This window comes from Lactuca sativa, chromosome 6 (genome assembly GCF_002870075.4).
Source record: "Lactuca sativa cultivar Salinas chromosome 6, Lsat_Salinas_v11, whole genome shotgun sequence".
Taxonomy (NCBI): domain Eukaryota; kingdom Viridiplantae; phylum Streptophyta; class Magnoliopsida; order Asterales; family Asteraceae; genus Lactuca; species Lactuca sativa.
In genome coordinates this window covers 167,310,042-167,322,016 of record NC_056628.2, presented here as the reverse complement: position 1 = coordinate 167,322,016, position 11,975 = coordinate 167,310,042, and positions in this window count along the sequence as shown.

Here is an 11,975-nt window from a genome sequence, read left to right as displayed (position 1 = left end):
TATTGATATATTATAAGTTCTAATATATTATTAATATGAAATCATATTATTTAATTAGTATTGATCAAGAAATAATTTTGTTATCAAAAGAGACTAACTAAATATAAGGGGTTGATTTGGTAAATCAGTCATTCTTATAAAGTGGGCTAATGATCCATAGTTCTTTATGTTGGGCTAAACCCATGTGGTGACCTATGGATACTCCATGGAGGTTTTAACCTATGGAGCATGAGGGATGTGGAAGGTCATTAGGGTTTACATGGTGTAACCCTAGTTTGCCACAATATATAAGAGACCCTAAGGCTACCAAAATTGGCTCCTAAGTGAACTTAGAAGAGTGCTAGCCGATTTTGTGAAGCAAGGAATTCTCTCTCTAGTTCTTCCATTTGTTGGTGGTGTTTTGTGGTTCCATTTAAGGCATTCACATTATTGGTGCTAGGCTCTTAAAGCTTCAAGGTTTGCAACCACACTAAAAGGTATGTCATCTAACTAGAATTTTGTAGTATAGATACTCCATTATATGCTAGTTAGGATGATGCTTTGGAATTTTGAATGTTTGCATGTATATTAGAGAAAACATAGATCCAAAGCATCTAGTGTTGCATGTACATCATAGGAGTGTTAGAATGCTCAAAACCCATCAAAAACCATGGTCCCCAACTCCAAATTATGCGTTGGATAGTTCGCCTCATGAGGCTTCAGCTGGCTAGAAGCGTAAGCAATCACCTGAACCCTCTACAACAACATTGCCCCTAATCCTATGATAAAAACATCACAATAAACCACGAAATCATCTACCCCCTCTTGCAGGGTTAGAATCGACACCTCACACAACCGTTGTCTCAAAGTCTCGAAAGTTGTCTGCTACTCCGGCCCCCAACTAAATGTAACCGTGTTCTTGGTCAGTCGGGTCAAAGGAATAGCTATCTTGGAGAAATCTTGGATGAATCTCCGATAATAACCCGCCAAAACAAGAAAACTCTGAATCTCAGATGGAGACCTCGGAACCTCGCACTGCATCATGGCCTCGTCCTTGGCTGGATTGACCATAATACCCTTCTGGTTAACAATGTGCCCCAGAAACTGCACCTCGTGCAACCAGAACTCACACTTGAAGAACTTTGTGAAAAGTCTCTCCCTCTTCAAAGTCTCCAACACTTCCCTCAAGTGCTCCTCGTGCTGCTCCTAAGTCTTGGAATAAACCAAGATATCATCGATGAAAACAATCACAGACCGATCCAACATTGGTCTGTACACTTGGTTCATGAGATCCATGAACACGGCTGGAGCATTGGTGATCCCAAAAGGCATCACCATGAACTCGTAATGACCATAACGAGTCCGGAAGGATGTCTTCTGCCCATCCTCATCCCTGGCCCGCATATGATGATAACCCGATCGCAAATCAATCTTGGAGAACCAATATGAACTCTGAAGCTGGTCAAAAAGATCATCAATCCTCATAGTGGATTACGGTTCTTCACCATTACCTTATTTAGCTCTCGGTAGGCGATTCACATACGATAAGACCCATCCTTCTTCTTCACGAACAAGATCGGTGATCCCCAAGGCAAACTGCTCAGTCAAATAAATCCCTTGTGTAGCATCTCCTACAACTGTGTAGACAACTCATGCATCTCAGGAGGAGCCAATCAAGACGGTGCTTTGGCTATCAGAGCCGCACCCGAAACCAGATCAATCTTGAACTCAACCTGCCTCTCCAGTGGCACCCGATGAAAATTATCTGGAAACACATCAGGATAGTCCCGCACAATCGGCACATCATCCACGGTAGCCTTACCCTTATCCCAGGTATCCATCACATAGGAGACATAACCGGAATAACCGTGCTAAAGATAGCATCTGGCCCTCGCTGCTGAACATAAAATCGGCCCATGCTGAGATCTCTCCCCATCAACCACTAACTGCTGCTCATAGTTGATTACTGCCTCATTAGGGCTAAACCAATACATACCCACAATAACCTTGTTCCCATGCAGAGGAATGGGAACCAAATCCACAAAATATTGCTCACTGAACAACTGAAGAGTACAACCCTGATGAACTCTCACAACCCGAACAGACCTATCATCATCAATCTCAACATCAAGAGGATAATCCAGCTCCCTCGGAGATCTAGCAAATCTCTTGCTAAGCGCAAGTGATACAAAAGATCGGGTAGCCCCTGAATCAAACAATACCAATACATAAACGATCCTAAAATAAAACACATAAACACAAGCAATCATTTCATTAGAAAAAAAGAGATAAGGAGAAGATACATACCCATCACCACGTTGGGAGCTGCACAAGCCTCCTTGGCCATCAACTGGAAAACCCTTCTCTTCAACACAGGCGCATCGGCTCGGACCTGGAGGCTATCAATAATCCGAAGAGTTGTAGGAGAGGGTGCTGACACCGGTCTTGCTGCAGCCAAAATCAGACAATGGGCCTTCTTTTGGCCCCTCTGATTGCAATGAAAGCAAATCAAATCAGATATCGAGGTGGTGGTGATGGTGGCAATACAATCTCTACTAATATGACTAGTCCAGCCGCAGTTGAAGCAGCCAGAACCACCCACCCTGCACACTCCCTCGTGCACTTTGCTGCACTTGCCACAATGGCTACGACCCTGATGGCCTCTCAATCTAGAATTAGATACCTTAGGCCTCTTTCCCGAACCCTCAGTACTCACCACAAACTTAGGCTTCCTCGTCTTCTTTATCTCCATATTAATCTCCCTCTCCCTGGCTCACGCTATCATATCCTCCACCGTCTTGCAGCTGGATCGGCTCACAAACTGTCTAATGTCACTCATCAACATCTCATGATACCGAGCCTTCTTCATCTGCTCATCCCCCACATACTTCAGAACCAAAAGTTCCCTCTCCCAAAACATAGCAGTGATCTCAGCCACCGTCTCAGTAGTTTGGCTGAGATCCAAAAACTCTCGCGCCAACTGCTTCACCTCAATCACCGGTGTGAACTCATCCCTGAACCCGGTTACAAAATCATCCCAGGTCATCGAAACAACAACATCATCACCTACTACACGCACAACCTCCTCCCACCAATCATGTACCCTGTCCTTCAAAAGACAGGAGGCAAGCCTAACATTTGCCTCATCAGGGCAACGGTTGGTGCTGAAGGCGTTAGCAACATCCATTAACCACCTCCGGCTCTATAACATCTCGAAAATCCAAGGTAATTTTTTTAAACGATAAATCATACAAATGAGTTGTTTCAAAACCAATCAAAGTGAATATATCATTTAAACATCATATTAATATCATTAATTGCCAATCGAAAAACTCTGGGGGATGTTGTGTCGTCACGTCGGTCCCTTGTCCTTAGTATCAGATGTACCTAAAACATAAACTGAAAACCGTAAGCACAAAGCTTAGTGACTTACACAAAATACCTCATACCATACATACATTTTCCATGGGCTGCCCCCATGGTCTGACATCCAAGTGTCATGGGCTACCCCCATCGTCTATCCTTGAAATTCCATGGGCTACCCCCATGGTCTAACATCCAAGTGTCATGGGCTACCCCCATGGTCTTTCATACAAATGCCACGAGTTATCCACAGGGTATTCCAGGAAAGTATCAAATAGACAACTAGCATTCCACATAACAAGTAATAGGTAAGAATTGGTGTCTTCAAACCATGGACATAGTGAGAAAACTCACCTCACAGTCAAAAAGAATAGTTGCACTGATCACTGCTCTAAAAGCTATCTCTACCGGTCATCTATATAATGGAACCCAAATCTCAAACTATAAAAATCAAATTACCCGAAATGCCCTTAGGTCAAACTTGGTCAACCCTGGCCAAAGTCAAAGTCAACGGTCAAGGTCCAAAAGTCAATATTCCTTCCAAGTAGAGTACGCCCTGCATACCAAGAGAGTGCTCCCATCAAACTTTAATGTTGACCAAAAGTGAGACGCTGACAGCGTACACGCAGCGTACCACCAGGTACGCCTAGCGTATGCAACCCAGTCCCAAAACTCCATTAAGAGCTTATTCCATTATGCCCTTATGTCCAAAACTAAGATCCAAACCCAAAATGATGTCTTCAGTCATAAAGTTTCCAACTTTATCACTTTGCATGGCTATAAAGTGGTTAATGTCCAAACCCTAAGTTCTTAACCCAATAAGACATCACAACTCTTGCATGGAAGGGATAGAAGGGCCAAGATCACATTTTTATAGTTCATAATAGCTTTATAATGGATAAAGTTTCCAAACTTATCCATTAGAATGGTCCCAACAAACAAGATCTAGTATTTAAGTCTCAAAGGGACCCAAAAGTTTATCCTTTTCAACTTAATCCATTAAGTACAAGTCTCCAACTTTTAGATATGAATCAAAATGATGTTTGGATGGATAAAGTTTCCAAAATTATCCATAACAAGGTCACAAACCTTCAAGATCTAAACTTTATGCACTAAAATTGACCAAAATCTCATAACATCCAAAACTAGCTAGATCTAACAAATGCATCATCAAGATTCAAACTTTATACCTCTAGAAGATAGATCAAGGTGAACAAAGTCCAGATCTACAAGATCCAAAGCAACTAACACTTCTCTAAGAAGTTCCTTCTTCTCCAAGGTGCACCATGCATACTCCAAAGTACTCAAAAACACCTTCTTTTAGCACACAAGGCTCAACTAGGGTTAGGGTTTCATGGAATGGGTGTTGGAGGGGTGGAGGCTGAGAACGAAGTGGGTTTTGGGGAGTTAAGGAGCTTAAATAGGGTTCAAACCATGTAAATAGGGTTTGGTCACTGATCACGTATGCCCAACGTACTTAGGGTGCCTCAGTATGCCCCAACGTACGCCTCTCTATACGCCCAACGTACTCAGCATAACCTAAAACCAACCAAACTTCAAACGGGAATAACTTCTTCGTTCTAACTCCGATTTTGACGTTCTTTATATCCACAGAAAGGTATTGAGGAAATCTACAATATTATCTAAATATCTACGACTAAAAACTTCTCGAACAAAAATCCATATTTCATGCAAGAACCAAGCCTATGACTTTTCCCGTTTTACCCTTTGACTCTAAAACACAAGTCAAAGGTTTAGATCTCATAACCATCATTACCTTTTTGTAAAAGGTCTAAATATCCCCTCCTTAACGCCTAAAGCCTTTACACAATCAACTTCCAACCCACAACCCTAAATTAAAGAAATGATCCCGAACATGGTGTTACAGGCTCGCTATCGGGTCCTTCGCCCTGTGATAGTCTGGAGCTCCACATGACTGGAACTCATTGAAGGACAAGGAATATGCCCCCATCAAGGCCATCATCTCAGTACGGAAAGAAACCAAACATTCCTCTAGTAACTCCACAATACCCTCTTTAATTGTACCGAAGATCACATGAGTCTGCTCGAGAATGCATCGCGTAACCTCAGACGTAATGAACTCCCTCGTCTGATCATCTAGCTGTCTGACTCCAGAACTTGAGCCTGAGCCCTCACCAATACCAGAACTACCAATAGGTCTGCTTCACAATGTTACCATATAGAAAATAAACCATATAAACCATCAGAATACGCATATATATATATATATATATATATATATATATATATATATATATATCGAGGGATCAAAAATTCCACAAGCATTCTGGTTTCATCGCAACTCTCCTTTAATCAGGTACATATCCTCTGCTTCCAATAGTATGGGACCATACTACCTTGCACATCTATTCATACTTTCCTCAAATATTGCCTTGACTTCAGCAAGTCACTTTATATCCATCCAACTTCCCCTCACAGATAAGGCTCCCAACACTAGATCCCATCTTAGGTTTTCCTAGGCCAAACTCCATACCACTCTCTGCCATCAGGTGCAGAAGGAACTCCCGCTAACCCCCTCTAACTAGCTCACAAATACAATTACATATCATAAAAACCAGATAATTCTTCGAATGAAAGGTCTCACACTACAACAGTGGGACTCGAATAAGAGTTGCGCAATAGAGTTAAAACCTAACCTTCTATAATTATGTTCCCATAATATGTAACTTAGCATATTCACTTACTAGTTTGCTGAAATTAGTAAGAACTCCTAAAAGCACAAAGCAAGCAATATTCGAGCATCAAGTAACCAGAATCAAGCATCACCTAATCAGGTCATCCTATCACTGACTGATCAGTACTAGCATGTGAGTCTACAAGCTCATATAATAGGCATACAAAGGCATCTCTCCTAGCATTTTATCATGCAAAAGCTGAGCAGATCCTTAGCCCTAACTAGCATGCGATTCAAAGATTCACAGAACAAATCATATCAGCAAACATATATGGGTATTCTGGGAAAACTTACTTGAGCTCGGCTGATTGCATGCACCACACCCTTTCTTGTCTTTGAAAACTCTTTTCTTAAAATACATTTCTTTTAGAAAAATTCAACCCAATCCTCAGCTTGAGTTCAGACACACCCGAGAGTATGTCCGAATCCCTCAAACCAAGGCTCTGATACCAACTTGAAACGTCCCAAAAATAAGACCCAAAAATTCCATTTTTAAAATAATAAAACTAGTATTCCAAAGCATTATCATACAAACCCAGATAAACAAATGTATCACTCATCATGACATATAAGAGTAAATCAAGAAAATGCGGAACGAGGTGGTGTGTGTCATACAATCATCCTGAGCCCTTTCCTTTGGAACTGAAAGTACCTGAAACATAAACTGAAAACCGTAAGCACAAAGGTTAGTGAGTTCCCTAAAATACCACGTACCACACATAACAAACACATAACGAGCCCCGCCCGACATTGAGCCCCACTTAGTATACAGATCGGGCCCCGCCCGACATATACATAACACATATATCAAATAAACATATACATATGTAATAATCACAAAGATACATAACATATATAATGGTCATTAGGCCTTGCCCGGTAAGCATACAAGTACATAACACATGCAAGAGTCACGCAGACAACTAGCATACTAACATATCATAATCATGGGCCAATATTGGTGCCTTCGACCCGCTAAATCCAGTAAGGGAGCTCACTCCGCACTGCTGAATCACACAGATACTCCCTGGCTGCTGATCTAAAAAATCCTCGAGTTATCAATATCAAATAACACCCAATTAACAATTGGATTCCAATCTATAACTATCAATCCATACTTAGGGTAAAAATACCATTTTAACCCTTACCTAGTTGGGTCCAAGACTAAAGCCCAAACCTACAATCTAAAAGGCCCAAAACCAAGTAATCACCCAAGGCCCATACATGGCCCAATTTTCCAAATTGGGACCAAACCCTTACATGGGCCTTACCCCAAGACCCACTAATTTTCATAGTCCAAAACACTTGCATTCAGATGACCCCACAAAACCCCAAGCATCTAAGCCCAAAAGAATGGCCCAAAATGCGAAGCCCATCATAATGAGTACGTGAGGCGTACTTGTCACGTACACGCAACGTACTTGCTTGAGGGCTTCTACACTAAGCGTACCTACTTGTACGCCCAACGTACTAACCCATTCAGCCAAAACTCGATTTTTACCCTTAATCCATTAAGACATTGCTCCAAAACACATATCTGACTTCCCTAAGCTAGATTATCATGTAAAGTTGCTAACTTTACGTTCATGCATGGCTAAATGAAGCTCTTAAGCTTAAAAAGGATTTAATAGATGACTTAATGCATGCATGAGACCTAATACCCCATAAAGTGTGCAATCTTATGCTTAAGGAACTCCTAATAAGATCATTTCCAAAAGAATAAGTCCTTCAAATGTCTTAACTCATCCACCAACCCAAAAAGGGACCAAAAGCATAACAAATCAAGCCATAAAGAGATCTAAGCATTTACAAGCCAAGGTATGAACTTGATACCTTCAAAGTCTTGCAAAGAAGGTGATTATTCTGGATTTATAGACTCCTCACCAAGCAAAGCACCTTCAATCTTTTTTACTTCCTTCACAAAGGGTAAAATAACCACCAGAATGTTATCAAGAGCTCAAGAACACAACAAAAAGGATTATGGGTCGATTTAGGGTTTTAGGAGGTTTGGGGGTTGGTAAACAGACCAGCCCTAAGGACATAAATAGGGTGCAACACCCTAAAATTAGGGTTTCATAAACACCGAGTACGCTAAGACTAACCCTCGTATGCCCAACGTATGAGGCCTCACAATATCGATTGCCATCTCACTTAGTATGCTAAGCGTACCATGTGGTATTCCCCGCGTACTACTCCAAGGGCTAAAATGCAACATTTTCAAAATAAAAGGGCAATAAGGAACATACCAGAAATCCAAGTGTTACATATTTCAATCATGAGTTAGTAAGTAATGCATATGTGATGTCCATTTGTGACGTAGACCATTGATGGATCGATGCAATGGAAAGTAACTATGGATCAATGTGATGCTAGTAACTAGGAAAAAGCCTCCACATAATCCATTTCAAACTCCTTACGGGGGCCTTTGGTGAAATGTCTTGTTTTGAATATATCTACAATGCCTTCAAATTAGGTATTCAATTTGTAAACCTATTTAGAGCCGATAAGACACTTCCTTATTGGAAGAAGAATAATATTTTATCTTTGAGCCTTTTGTAAGGATTGAATATGTATTTTACGACAATATGCCATAATAGACTAGAGGTATCCTCTTTATAGTAAGTAGGTTCAAGATGAGACATAATGGTTTAACAACATTGAAAATAATAAAGATGTAAAGGAATATTTCTTACCATTTATGAACGCCTTAGCTCAAGTAAATGATTGATATGTGGAAAAGGTTGGAAATACATTTCAACAATAGGCAGTATAGTTGGAGGAGGTTGTTCGGTTCGATCTCTAATAATGGAAATATATGAGTAATCACGGTCATCTTCAAACAGCGGAGTAATCACAGTCATCCTCAAACATATGTATTTGATCGGGGCCGAGACCGCCTTAAGGCTAAGAGCATCGGCCACCATATTGGACTTCCCTGGGTGATAAGGACCTCATAATCATAATCCTTCACCACATCCAACCACCGGCTCTACCTGATATTCAGATTCGGCTGATCCATCAGATACCTCAGGCTCTTATGATCTGTGTAAATGGTATAAGAGACCCCATAGAGGTAATACCGCCAAATCTTGAGGGTGTAAACCATAGCCCCCAACTCCAAGTCATGCATCGGATAATTCGCCTCATGAGGCTTCAACTGCCTCGAAGCGTAAGCGATCACGCGACCTCTCTGCATCAAAACTGATCTCAAACCTGTGATCGACGCATCACAATAAATCACAAAATCCTCAACACTCTCCGATAGGGTCAGAATCGGTGCCTCGCACAACTGCTGTCTCAAGATCTCAAAAGCTGCCTGATGCTCAGGCCCCCAGCGGAATATAACCGTCTTCTTTGTCAACCGATTCAAAAGAGCAATTATCTTTGAGAAATCCTAGATAAACCTCCGATAACAACCAGTAAGACAAAGGAAACTCCGAATCTCAGATGGAGACCTCAGAACCTTCCACCGCATCACGGCCTCGACCTTGGTCGGATCAACTAGAATAACATTCTGGTTGACAAGGTGCCCCAGAAACTACACCTTACGCAACTAGAACTCACACTTTGAGAACTTTGAAAAAGTCTCTCCCTCCTCAAAGTCTCCGACACGTCCCTCAAGTGCTCTTCGTGATGCTCCTGAGTCTTAGAATAGACCAAGATATCATCAATAAATACAATCACAGACCGATCCAGCATCGGCCTGCACACGAGGTTCATGAGATCCATGAACACAGCTGGAGCATTGGTGAGTCCAAAAGGCATCAGGGTGAACTCGTAATGACCATAACGAGTCCAAAATTTTTTCTTTTGCATATCCTCCTCTCTAACCCTCATCTGATAATAACCCGATCGCAAATCAATATTGGAAAACCAAGATGCACCCTGAAGCTGATAAAAAAGATTATCGATCCTCGGGAGTGGATAACGGTTCTTCACCAGGCGAACTACTTGGTCGAACGAATTCATTGTCTAACATCTCCTGCAGCTGTGTAGACAACTCCTGCATCTCGGGAGGAGCCAACCGATACGGTGCTTTGGCTATTGGAGCCGCGCCTGGAACCAGATAAATCCTGAACTAAACCTGCCTCTCCAAAGGCACCCCAGGCAAATCTCTAGAAACACATTGGAATAATCCCGCACAATCGACACATCATCCACGGTCGCATTATCCTTATCCCGGGTATCTTTAACATAGATGATAAATCATGAACAACCATGCTGAATGTAGCGTCTGGACCTTGCTGCTAAACACAGTAATGGCCCACTCTGAGCTCTCTCTCCCTGAACCACTAACTCTCCCCCACTTGGAGTTCGAACCTGGACTAACTGCTGCTCACAGTCCATCACCGCCCCCATTGGGGCTCAACCAATACATACCAATAATAACCTTGTTCCTATGCAAAGGAATAGGAACCAAATCAATCGAATACTCCTCACTGAACAACTAAAGAGTACAACGCTGATGAACCCTTGCAACCCGACCAGATCTATCATTTGTGATCTTAACCTCTAATGGAAAATCCAACTCCCCCGGAGCTCCAACAAACTTCTTGTTATGCACAAGCGATACAAAGGATCGGGTAGCACCCGAATCAAACAACACCAAAGCAGAAATATCGTTCACAAGGAACAATTCTAAAATAAAACACATAAATATAAGCAGACAAATCAATATAAATAAAGAGATAAGGAAAATATATATATCCGTCACCATGTCGGGAGTTGCACAAGCCTCCTTGGCTGTCAATTGAAAATCCCCGCTCTTCACTACAGGTGCATCTACCCGGCCCTGGTAACCATCGGTAATCCGAAGAGTTGCAGTGGGTGCTGACACCGATCCTGCTATAGCCAAAATCAGGCAATGGGCCTTCTTGTGGCCCCTCTAATCGTAATGAAAGCAAATGGGATCAGATACCAGGCAGGTGCTGGTAGTAGCAGTGCAATCCTTGCTAACATGACCTGTCCGACCGCACTTGAAGTAGCCAAAACCACCCACCCTGCACGCCCCATCGTGCATTCTGTCGCACTTTCCATATCAGCCCCAACCCTGCTAGCCCTTCCCTTTGACATCAACAACCTTGGGCTTCTTACTCGAACCCCCCAATACCTCATCCTCAACCGACTTCCTCTTCTTCTCCATCTCGATATTAATCTTCATCTCCCTAGCCCTCACTATTAGGGTTGTTCACTATTTGGATAAAACCGAATTGTCCAATTGGACAATTTGGTTTGGATATTCGGATTTTTCGATTGGTTTTCAACAAAACCGAATTATTGTTTTGGATTTTAGATTGGTTTTGGTTTATAGAATAAGAACCGAATAGTCCAAAAAAACCGAATAAACATTTATTATTAATTTATTTATAATATATATCTATAGTTATCTATTGATTTTGTAATTTATTTTTCATATTGGTTCAAAACATTTCACCCGATAAAAAAACATCAATATGTATTATCTCTCAAAAGTTTTCTATCTATAAAATATTTAACTATAATATATCTGCTTAGTGGTTGTTTGTACGTAAATTTCAAATCACAAGTAAATAAATTTTTTCGTTTCTTGTGTAAAATTGGGTAACATTATAATTATATATCGTTTTAAAATGTTTCGGTTTTTGAAAACCGAATTATAAAAACCGATCCAACCGAATTGTAATTGGATCGGATCGGATCAGATTTGAATTTAGTTTGGACTATTCGGATCCATGTTTTGAAAACCGAAATAAATTTGGATTCATTTGATTGGATCAGATCAAACCGATCCATCCAAACGAACACCCCTACTCACTATCATATCCTCCAGTGTCTTGCAATTAGATCGGCTCACAAACTGCCTGATATCACTCCTCAGCATCTCGTGATACCTAGTCTTCTTCATCTCCTCATCCACCACATATTGCGAAACCATAAG